Source organism: Lactuca sativa, chromosome 2 (genome assembly GCF_002870075.4).
Source record: "Lactuca sativa cultivar Salinas chromosome 2, Lsat_Salinas_v11, whole genome shotgun sequence".
NCBI lineage: Eukaryota > Viridiplantae > Streptophyta > Magnoliopsida > Asterales > Asteraceae > Lactuca > Lactuca sativa.
The window spans coordinates 200,257,642-200,269,550 of NC_056624.2; the positions used below are offsets into that span (position 1 = coordinate 200,257,642).

General features: G+C 36.5%; 1 pseudogene; it reads left to right on the forward strand.

Annotated features, from left to right (window-relative positions):
- Positions 1–871: 871 nt before the first annotated feature.
- Positions 872–6,108, forward strand: LOC111916433 (heat shock cognate 70 kDa protein-like; annotated as a pseudogene).
- The last annotated feature ends 5,801 nt before the right edge of the window (positions 6,109–11,909 follow it).

The following is an 11,909-nucleotide window of genomic DNA, read 5'->3' on the forward strand; positions in this document are numbered from 1 at the left end:
CAAGGAAATCGCACAACTCCCTCTTTTGTTGCCTTCGACGACACTGAACGTTTGGTTGGTGATGCTGCCAAGAACCAGGCTGCATATAACCCAACCAACACCATCATCAGTCAGTTACTATTTTTTTTTTCAAAAAAATAAAAAACTTTTACAAATTAGCTTTTGTCATTTATATATTTAGCTCTAAGGGAGCACGGAACCATTGGTTTTTTGGGGGAGGTACCGTCGGTACCTCCAAGTTATGCTTCCGTGACATGTGCGGGCTCATGCAGGTTCATTTTTGGAGCTTTTGTGCGGGCTTTACAAACCGCTGTTGCATCTTCTATCTCTTTCTAAATTCTCTCTCTTCTCTTCTTTACACACTCAGCAATGTAATTAATTCCAAAACAAAACAAATTGAGACCTTGATAATAATTTGCATATAATATTAACAGCGTGCATGTGATTCACGTGATTCATCATTTTATTTTTTATTTTTTTTATTTTTTTTGTTTTTGTTTTTAGGTTATATAATTTTGTACACATTTCATATTTTTAATGCATGATTTTTTTTTAAATATTTTAGATTTTTTTTAAATTAACAAAAGTTTTTTTAAAGAAAAAAATGTTATTTTTTATTTTTTATATTTTCTAATTTAAATAAATAAAAAATAATAATGTGGCAAATAGGTTGAGTGGGTTGGGAAAGATAGGGTTTCCATGTGTTGTGGGTTGAGAAAGATAGAAGAGAAAGATACAAAAAAAGCTGATGTGGCGGTGTGTTGAGTGGGTTGAAAGGGAAGGACTCCCTCCTCCCTAAAGGAGGCATGGTTTTGCTGGCTTACCTACAACAGATGTTAAACGATTGATTGGAAGAAGAGCAAGTGATGAAATTGTTCAGAAAGACATGAAGTTGTGGCCTTTCAAAGTTGAGGCCGGAAGCGCAGACAAGCCAAAAATTGTAGTCACTTACAAGGGTTAAAAGAAGGAATTTTCTGCTGAAGAAATTTCTTCCATGGTTTTAGTGAAGATGAAAACGGTTGCTGAGACATTTCTTGGGTCAGCTGTTGAGAAGGCAGTTATCACTGTTCCAGCTTATTTCAATGATTCTCAATGACAATCAACAAAGGATGCTGCAAAGGTTGCTGGACTTGAAGTTTTGTGCATGATTAATGAGCCAACTGCGGCTGCAATTGCCTATGCTCTTGACAAGAGAGCTTGCGTGGATGGTAAAATGAATGTATTGGTTTTTGACCTGGGTGGGGGCACTTTTGATGTTTCTCTTCTTACCATTGACGGAGGTGGACAAATCATGGTTAAAGCTACAGGTGGTGACACACATTTGGGGGGTGGGGACTTTGATACAGAATGGTCGATCATTTTGTCCTAGAATTTTAGAGAAAGCACAAAGTGGACATAAGCAGCAACCAAAGGGCTTTAGGTAGGTTGAGGGTTCAATGTGAAAGGGAAAAGAGGATAGTTTCAGCATCTATTCAGACTACGATTGACATTGATTGCTTGGTTAATGGTATTGATTTTTCTGCAAAGTTTACTCGGGCAAAGTTTGAGGAGGTTAATATGGACTTGTTCAGGATGTGCATGGAACCTGTGGAAATGTGTCTGAAGGATGCGAATATGAACAAGGATAGCATTAATGAAGTGGTTCTTGTTGGTGGATCGACAGGATCCCCAAGGTACAGCAGCTGTTGCAAAAGTTCTTTAATGGAAAGCTACTTTCGCAGAAGATCAATCCTGATGAGGCTGTTGCACATGGTGCTGGAATTTTAGCAGCACACTTAAGTTGCATGGGTGATGAAGTTGTGCAGAGTCTGGAGCTAATTGACGTTACTCCTTTATCACTTGGCCTTGATGTTAAGGGAGATATTATGGTTGTGTTGATTCCTAGAAATTCACCTATTCCAACCAAGAAGGAAATACATTCTTAACTGTTTAGGACAATCAAACTTCTGTGGGTTTTCATGTGTATCAAGGTGAGAGAGACATTGCTTCCCAAAACTATCGTTTGGGAAAACTTAGTCTATCTGGCATTCCAGCCGCGCCTAGAGGGGTTGAGATCAATGTATGCTACGAGATAGATGCTGATGGGATCTTGAATGTCTCTGCCAGAGAAATAACAACGGGCGCAAACAACACAATCAAGATAACTGACAATGGTAGTTTGTCCAAAGCGGAGATTGAAAAGATGATTCAAGATGCTGAACGATATAAGTTTGAGGATGAAGCGCACTTGAAGAAGGCAATGGCTCATAGAGCTCTAGATCACTGTGTTTCGATGTTAAGAACAAAAATAAAGGATTATAAGGTAAGATTAAGCCTTAGAAAGATGAGGCTTAGTGTAAAAGACTTGGAAGACCTAGAGGACCAGATCGACGAAACAATTGAGTGGCTTGATTTGAACCCTGGTGCTGAAGAGTGTGAGTTGGAGGACAAGAAAGCAGAGCTTTACAATATTTGCACAGAGAAGAAGTTAAACCGTGCAGTAAAAGCTTCACTTAATAATTTATTTGGTTGTCAGCAAGGTTTTTGTCACGGTTTATGAACCCTGAAATATCTAAAACTATCAAATACCGATGATTCTATCTTGTTGCTATTTTACTATTACTAATGAATTTAAATGCTTAGCTACAATGTGAGGATTAAATCTCTAATGCAATGTACTAGATTAACTTTTGTTGCTCATTTTCATCCAGCATTAGTCATATATTGATGGCAATCTTTTGTAAATTAATTATGTTGCTAATTTTGCAATGGATTTTGATCATTGTTGATATATTTTTTTAAAATATTTCCACATGATAAGTGAATTCTTCCAAAATTCAAAAAGTTTAAAAGGAACAACTATTTTTATTATTAGGGATAACATTTTTTAAATCATGTAAAATTTGGTAGTTTGTTATGTAGGTTTCCCCGGTAGGGGAACCAAGAATTTTGATATGGGGTACAAATATTGTCAATATGTAGTTATCCAATATCAGACAGTAAAAAACATGTTATATATAAAAAACAATTTTTTGGGGGCACTGTAGTATCCTCAACGCCCCATCTAGCTCTGCCACGCTATGAAAAGCTTCAGATTACTACGAAAAGAGACTATGGATATCTAATGTTTGGTAGGGCAATTTTGGAGAGGCTATATATATATATATATATATATATATATATATATATATATATATATATATATATATATATATATTATATATATACCATAATTCATGAATGGACATCTAAGTAAATATGCTTGGGTCAAGACGAGATGTAAGAGAATCGTTTTTACTTTTTCGTAGGTTGATAACCCAAGGGCAATAGAAATCATCTTGCTTGTGATTGATTTTGCTGAAACCAGTGGCTGAGCTAGATGGGGCGTTGAGGGTACTACAGTACCCCTAAAAAAATTGTTTATATATATATATATATATATATATATATATATTATATATATATATATATATATATATATATATATATATATAATTTTATTTGTAAATATGTTTCATGTTATTATACCCCCAACTAAAAAGATTATAACATGTTTTTTAATGTATGATATTGGGTAGCTACATATAATATATTGACAATGTTTGTACCCCCATATCAAAATTTTGGTTCCGCCACTAATAGCGGCGTTTTCTGCTTCTGCATATAAGTATCCAAGACCATTGGTTTTATCATACGCTCTCGGTTTTGTCTTTCATCAGTGGCACTCGATTCCATCATTCCAAGTATCCACAGTTAAGGTACGCTATCTTCTTCATAAGTTAGCCATGCCTCGCCTCTCCTCTCCCGAACCACCACGGATGCTTGTTTATTATCTATGAGTAGGAAACCTTAAGTGGTAAAAATATACAGAAGTTATGCGATATCCACCTGCGAGAAAGTTCTTCGAAAAAGATGTAGGCAATGTAGATAGCTGATCCCATGAACTAAAAAGAAACTCATGGTTAATCTTATTTCAGTCTTTCACCCCGAAGTTTCAAGAATGTGATTTGAAGGTTGTTCACGATTTTGTGTCCTACACCAAATTACTATTTTATTTTATTTGGTTCTTCATGGTGCTACTATTCTTATCTCTGTGCTGGTCCACATTTGAATTCAGATCAGATGTCACACCTAGGGTGCAAATGAGTCAAGTTATTCGGGATTGAATCGTTAAAAGTTCGACTCTAAACCGATTTTAAACGAGCCCGAGCCGAACTTGAGCTTAATATTAAGCTCGTTTATCAAACGAACTCGAGCTCGAGCCTATGTCACTAAGCTTGATTAGGCTCACGAGCATATATATATATATATATATATATATATATATATATATATATATATATATATATATATATATATATAGAGAGAGAGAGAGAGAGAGAGAGAGAGAGAGAGAGTTAGATTAAAATGTTTTCAACAAATATTGTGTGCACATATGAACCAATCAGAATTTAGCACAAATTAAATATTTAAATAAAACAATAAAGGTAAATTAGTAATATTGCATGTATATTATATAAATTCCTAAATTAAAATCAATATAAAATTGCAATAAGTTTTTTTACCCTACAAAATCCACCGGAACACAAAAGTAATTGACATTTTTGTTTCACGTTCAATCATCGATCACCGCCACCTACTTCTTCCCCTTCGTTGTCACCTACTTTGTCGCTGGATACCTTCCTCCTTGTATCCACCGCCCACCTCCGATCCTCCTAATAGCAATCATAAGGCTTCTAGGTCTTCTCTATCCTTTCCATTGTTTTATCGGAAAAGACATGATAGCCGATATCAAGCATCCGGTGAAGCCTAGCACCATCCCATTTTGGTTTGTTCCAGTAAGTTAATATTCTCCATCTTCCACACACCAACACAATTCTAATGTTGATTTCTCTTATTTCATGTCACTTCAAGTAGCTATATTCAATTTTATTGCCAATTACTATCTTCATGGCATTCTATCTTCGTTGAAGAGATGTTTATGATCTTTACCATGCAATGTTGGATGATCAAATCTTTCAACTTCATTCTCATTATCCTCAATCGATTGAATCAGATTAATTTTATATTCATGTGTTGATTAATTACCACAATGCTTTTGTTCTCTGTTTTTATCGCTGGAGTTATAACATAAGCTTTAAAACGTGCAATTGGTCAATTTTTGGGATACTAATCTGACATGATTTTCACATGAGAAGCTTTAAAAGGTGCAAACGAGCATAAATAAACAAGTAGTTAAATGTTATCAAAAGGTAAAAAACCTTTTTTTGTCTAAATATGGATAATATTAATAACTCCAAGATAAAGTTATGATTGTATTCCTTTTTACTGGTAAATATAGATGTGGAGGTTGAGAGCTTAATCATGTATTCTTTTATTCCTTTTTACAGGTTTGCACCATAATTTGAAGTTTTGAATCTTACTATTATCATTGGCTTTATTTTTTTGTATCTATTAAATTTTTTGCAAGAGGTATAATTCATGCGTTTCTTTGAACAATCATGACTAATTTTCTAACATATTTTCTTAATTTATTATTGTTGATTAAGATTGGTTTAATAGGTTTTAGGTGTGAGAAGAAGTGCACGACAAATGTTTGTGGAAATGCATGAAAGAGATTTTGTCCATGTGGCATGCATTACATCAGAATTTCTAAAGTTTTTTATTCAGGCATCATAATTTTTGACATGCCTAACTAAAGGAATGGTGATGAAATAAATTTATGTTACTTGCTAATTTACTATGTTGTATGTATTCTGCCAAAATTCACTATGTTGTATGTATTCTGCCTAATTACCCTGTCATAATTACAACTTGCTAAGTTAATGATTCTTTTAGAATCTTTTTTGCCTATTAAAATGTCATATCTTTTGTCGGTCATTTAGTGGATTAGTGTTTTTGTTAGATTTTGATGATTTTCTTTTTCTTTTTAGGTTTTGAAAAGTTTGTCATTCATGTGGAGAAGAAAAAACATATGGAGAACAAGAGTGTCTTAATTCCGTTAGAATGTATAAACAAATCTTAGCAATATTATTCTTTCAGAATGACTTAGTGTTTTTTTGTTGGATTTTGATATTTTTGATGCATTTGTGATAGGAATGGCATGAAGACATTATAGGAATGACGTGAAGAATGAATCAAAGATTGATCACACTCAAAGTTTAAGAATGTTGTTTTTTAAAAATTAAACTTGTCATTCTTTCAGAATGTTGACATTATTCAAGAATGTTCTTGTTGTATCAGAATCATAGATGTAGTTATTTGATATATTATTAGTCCAAGAATCGATTTTGTATATTGTTTCATAATGTATTTATTCATGTTTTCTTTTTGATTTATGTATTCTTAAAAGATATCATAAACTATTATTCTAACAGAATGTCATTCTAACAGAATCACATTCTGACATAATAAAATAAGTTATAATCGGTTATGATTACAAATTAAATTAGAATTGAAATTGAATTAATTTTTTTTCTTAAATCAGACCTTCATATTCGAAATTTTCCTTTTTTTAAATATAGTTAATTGTCTAAAATACCATTTTAATTAGATTTTAGAGATATTATGGTACATGATACTTCATTGTAATATCATAGACCCTCAAAATCATAGCCATTCATTATTTTCATCTATTGGTCGAAAATTCTCCTTACATGCACACAATAGTTACCTAAAACAAAATAACCTAAACATATATATATATATATATATATATATATATATATATATATATATATATATATATATATCGTCACACCCCCAAACCAAGGATAGCGGAAACGTCCGGGGGTGGCGGACTTCATGTATAGTATCACAACAACGAGTATAATAATGCTCAAAGTAAATACAACCAATCATATATATATATATATATATATATATATATATATATATATATATATATAATTGAAAGAGTTACATCATGGTATGAATTACATGTTTCCAAATCAATTATAATATGTGGACAAAAATGTGAAATGTTTGACGACTTAACGTCCCATCCTCAAAAGCACTTGGTTACCTGTTTAGTGATTTCCTGAGAATACAAGTTGTTTGAAAAAGTGTCAACACAAAGGTTGGTGAGTTCATAAGCTTTTGATGGTAAGAGTTTGAAAATTGATCTTTGTAATGAGTTGTATGTTACCAAGAAAAATCCAATATTTTCCTTATGAAAGTTATGTGGTCCTAAATACCAGGACCGAAAATGAACAAGTATTTGTCATACTTAAAGATATAAAAATGGTTTTAAATTGGCGTAAAAACCTTTTTAATTTGAGAAGAATCCCGTAATGAATGATGTGTAGTCTTAAATACCAAGACCGAAAGATACAATAAAATCGGTAATTATTGATGTAAAAAGTGATTTTAAATCGACATAAAACCCTTTTTGATATGAAGGCGTACAAGTTATTTTCCATACTTAAGGTAATTTTTATGAGCTAAATCGACATAACTCGCTAATTTAAAAGTAGAACTTGTAAATCTTATGATTTGTTAATACCACATGTGAGGTATTATAACCATACTTGACATAGACGGCCTCGTAATACGACGTTCTTCAGGCGTCGCCGTTAAATGACACTTGTCACCACAGACCTGCCGGTCTAGCTGTTGCAAGCAGCTCAGGTGTGGGTTTGTCAAACCCAATATAGATCTATACACAACTATCACGTTCTCCCTACAAGAGACTCTGGTTACAATTTACAAGAGTTTTTGACTTTGTTACTTTGGAAGTAACCCGAAGCGAATGACTCACAAATTTATTCATTAACAGATTTACGTGAACTAAACTGAAAACCTTTGATAAATAAGTTTGAAAAGTAAATGATACATAAACTATACCTATTATAGTTTATCCAAAACGTTTGCAATGTATAAGAACTCTTTTATGAAAACACATTAGTGCTACGAATTCATAAACTATGCTTATTATAGCTTAATATATGTGTTCTAAATGAATGAAGAATCTTATCATGAATGACTAAATTTCAGTTTATGATGATAAACAAACGAGGAAACACATTCAATATTTAGAACTTATTGTTATACACTTTGCTCAACATAATACAAAGTGTTATGAAAGTTATAAGCTGTTAACTAGTTTTTAACCTTTCTGCACTATTTTAGAAAAATCATACGAAGTCGAAAAGTGAATCCATAAATTCTGGGAGTTCCTAAAATGTGTCTAGTTTGTTCATAATTTTTATCATGATTTTTGGAAGCCTTTAACTTGTGTTAAAATGTTCATATTCACAGACTGGTCCGTATTTGTTCTTGAAATAATAGGCTGTTTTGTAAAAATCACCATAAATCATAGAAAAATCGTATGGAGATGTGCAAGTAGTCATTTTAAAGGTAAGAACTGGAACTACATGCACCTAAAACAGTTTTGAAAACTAAAATGGTTAAGTTGACCAAAACAGTCCGTGAATGGAGTTGAACTTTTCTGATGAAAGCTGTCAAAAGAATTTAGTTGTGTTCTTGGTGTTTTATCTTGTATTCCCCCCCCCCCTTAAAACTTAAGAAAACATGAAAATATAGGGGGTATGAACTCACCTTGAGTGATTTAAGTGGGTGGATGTTGAAGAAGGGAAGTGTTCAACTCAAGAACACTTGAAGATGCCTTGAAGATTTTCGAGAATCTAACATCAAGGTGATGGAGTTTGTGTAAGAAATCGATGATTGGAGTAGAATGAAGTGTAATAATCACAAGGAGGATTAATTATACTTACCAAGAGTGTAATAAAGCTTGATGATCAGCCTTGGAGTCTTGAAATAAAGAGAAAAAGTTTGAGAGAAAAGTGTTTGATCTTTTGGTGGAAATGAGAGAATGAATGAAATGTGAGGAGAGAGGATGGATGTTCCATCTCTAAGAACGTGGGAAATGGCTGATGATTGATGGAAAGATACAAGGAAGTGACTAGGCATGGTGGGGAGGTGTGGCTGGTCATAGAGTGGGTGTGGGGGTGGTTGCTTGTGTCATAAGGTAAAACAAAGTCAACACTCAACCTTTGCACTTCACCCACTCATTTCTTGGATAAGATTTGCACCAAAAACGTGGGAATTAATGAATTATGGGGCTTTAATTGATAAAATAAAGTTTTGGGTTAAAATCCCGCGTAAAAACAATGAAAAACGAAGCCAAAACGAAGTTGGAATTGAAAACCGGGAAGAAATGGGCTTCCCTGCGAGACCTCTCGGTCCTGGCCGAGGTTCGGTCCCTTCTAATCATGGGCCGAAGGCGAAATGCAACGAAAGGAGGAGGAGGCGAAATGAACCGAAGGTAGCTTCAGTTCCTTGTGCGAGGTTCGGTTCATCATGCGAGGCTCGGTCCGAAAGGGAAGGTTCGGGTTCGGTCTGCTGAGCTTCGGTCCGAGGGGGTAGTTCGCTTCTGACAAGTTCGCTTCCTAAGAAGGTTCGACTCCTTAAGAGGGTTCGGCTCCTTAAGAGGGGTTTCGGGTCTTTAAGTCTATTTTATCCGTTTTTACCTCGTTTTAAGCGGTTTTTGACCTGGTTAAGGTTCGGGATGGCCCGAAAGACTATAAAGAGTTTAATGAACTTTTGAGAGAGATTTGGGAGAGATTTCTTATACAAAGAGAGATTTGGGAGAGATTTCACATACTTAGAGAGATTTGGGAGAGATTTCACATACTTAGAGAGATTTGGGAGAGATTTCACATTCTTGGAGAGATTTCTCATACAAAGAGAGATTTGGGAGAGATTTCACATTCTTGGAGAGATTTGGGAGAGATTTCACATACTTAGAGAGATTTAGGAGAGATTTCTAAATAGAGAGAGATAGAGTGAAAACGATTGAGAGAGGTTTCGTGTGTGACATTGTAACATCCCAAAAATTAAGACCAAAACATTATTCCAACACATAATCTGAGTATAAGTTTTCAAAACACATGCTTATTATCAGAGTAACATTCCCAGGCTGACTACTCTATGGTGTGTGCCATGCGATCACCCCGAGCTCCTCCCTCCGTTACCGGAAGTACCTGAAAACAAAACTGAAACCCGTAAGCACAAAGCTTAGTGAGTTCCCCACCTTACCACATACCACGCAAAATCACATACTGCACATACTGGGCCACGCCCACTATCCTGGGCCTCGCCCGCTATAACGGCCCCACCGCTCCAGGCCCCGCCTGGCTTCGAGCCCCGCTCGGATACAGATCTGTTTCACTTAGGCCTCGCCTGTCACCGGGCCTCGCCCGCTAACATATAATAGCACATAAACATATCACATAACCTTACATAAGCTAAACATATACTAACAACTCTTGCTCTAAGGCCTCGCCTATCTCTGGGCCCTGCCCGAGTCCTGCTACTGATGAGTCATGGAACCTCGTCCACACTCCTGCTGATAGTGAGGTACGGGCCCAGCCCACTCTCACTCCTTTCCTAACTTGGGCCTCGCCCCTGCTCTGCTACTACTGAGATGTGGAACACCATCCACACTCTACCATCGGTGAGATACGGGACCTCGCCCTCACTCACCTCCCTACCAAGCACATACAAGTATCACGCAGACAACAAGTATAAACTATCACATAAACCGCTCCTTGGGCACCCGCCCTCTGTCATTGGACCTCGTCCACATATCATACTAGCATATTGTGCCTAGGGCTAACCCCCGGGACTTCTACTCACAACTACATGGGCCGACATTGTGGCCGTAGACCCATTCATACAAAGGGAAACTCACCTGATACTACTGAACTGCTGCTGCTAACCCCTTTGACCGCTACCCGACCACTAACTCTGAACTACTGCTCCGCAAGCTCCCCGAGCTACCAATATCAACCCATCACTTAGTCTAACTGACCTCCAAAGGTCAACCAAGTCAACTCTGGTCAAAGTCAATGTCCTGGTCAAAGTCAACCTTCCAGGTCAACCCTACTCGCCGAGTCACCCTACTGACTCGCCGAGTTCATAATCCCAGAGTCCTTCCACTCGCGTGTAACACCGAAAATTTTAAAATTTATTTTTCACAATTTATAAAAAAACATCTCTCTTTTAATTTACTAAAACATCAATTTCAAATTCCAATATGTATCATACAAATCCCAAGATCACATAATTATATCAAATTCCTCCACGTGTGTACAGATCAAGCCGGCGCCTTCCCACGGTCATCGCTAGTACCTGAAACAACAACACTAACACTGTAAGCACAAAGCTTAGTGAGTTCCCCAAAATACCACACATAAAACACATATTAGCCACTCGAGGCCATAACTCTATGGGTCCGTGCACCCAACTCTGTGAACCCTCAGGTTCTAACTCTATGAACCTTCCGGTTCCAACTCTATAAACATGCACAGCATAGATCACATAGAAATAATGCAGTACAACACATAACATGCACATAACATACATACACTAACACATAACTCTAATTACCGACTCAAGGTAAAGTATAGTGAGAAGACTCACCTCGCGTGTCTCGGTATCTCACGATCCCTGGAAATCCCTCGTGCTCGATCTTCCGAGCTCTAATCCTCCTATAACATCACAAGGCTCTAATTAACACTTTTTATCTCTAAGGTTGACTACCCCTAAGAAGTCAACACAGGTCAACGGTCAACGGTCAACTTTGACCGGACTCGGCGAGTGTACACGGCAACTCGGCGAGTCTAGACGTTCTCACCAACTCTCTAGGATTCCTTTCCTACACGTCGAGTACTCCCCCCTGACTCGACGAGTTCCACCTGGAAGAACCGCGGGGCCACCCCGACTCAACTCGCCGAGTCTCAAGAACGACTCGGCGAGTCCCAGCTCGACTCAGACCACATGACAATCCTCTCCAACTCGCCCTGACTCACTGGGTCAACTCCTGACTCGTCTGGACCACTCACTGGCCGGTCCAAGGCAATCTTCAAGCTACTCGCCGAGTCTGCTCATCGGACTCGGCGAGTCCA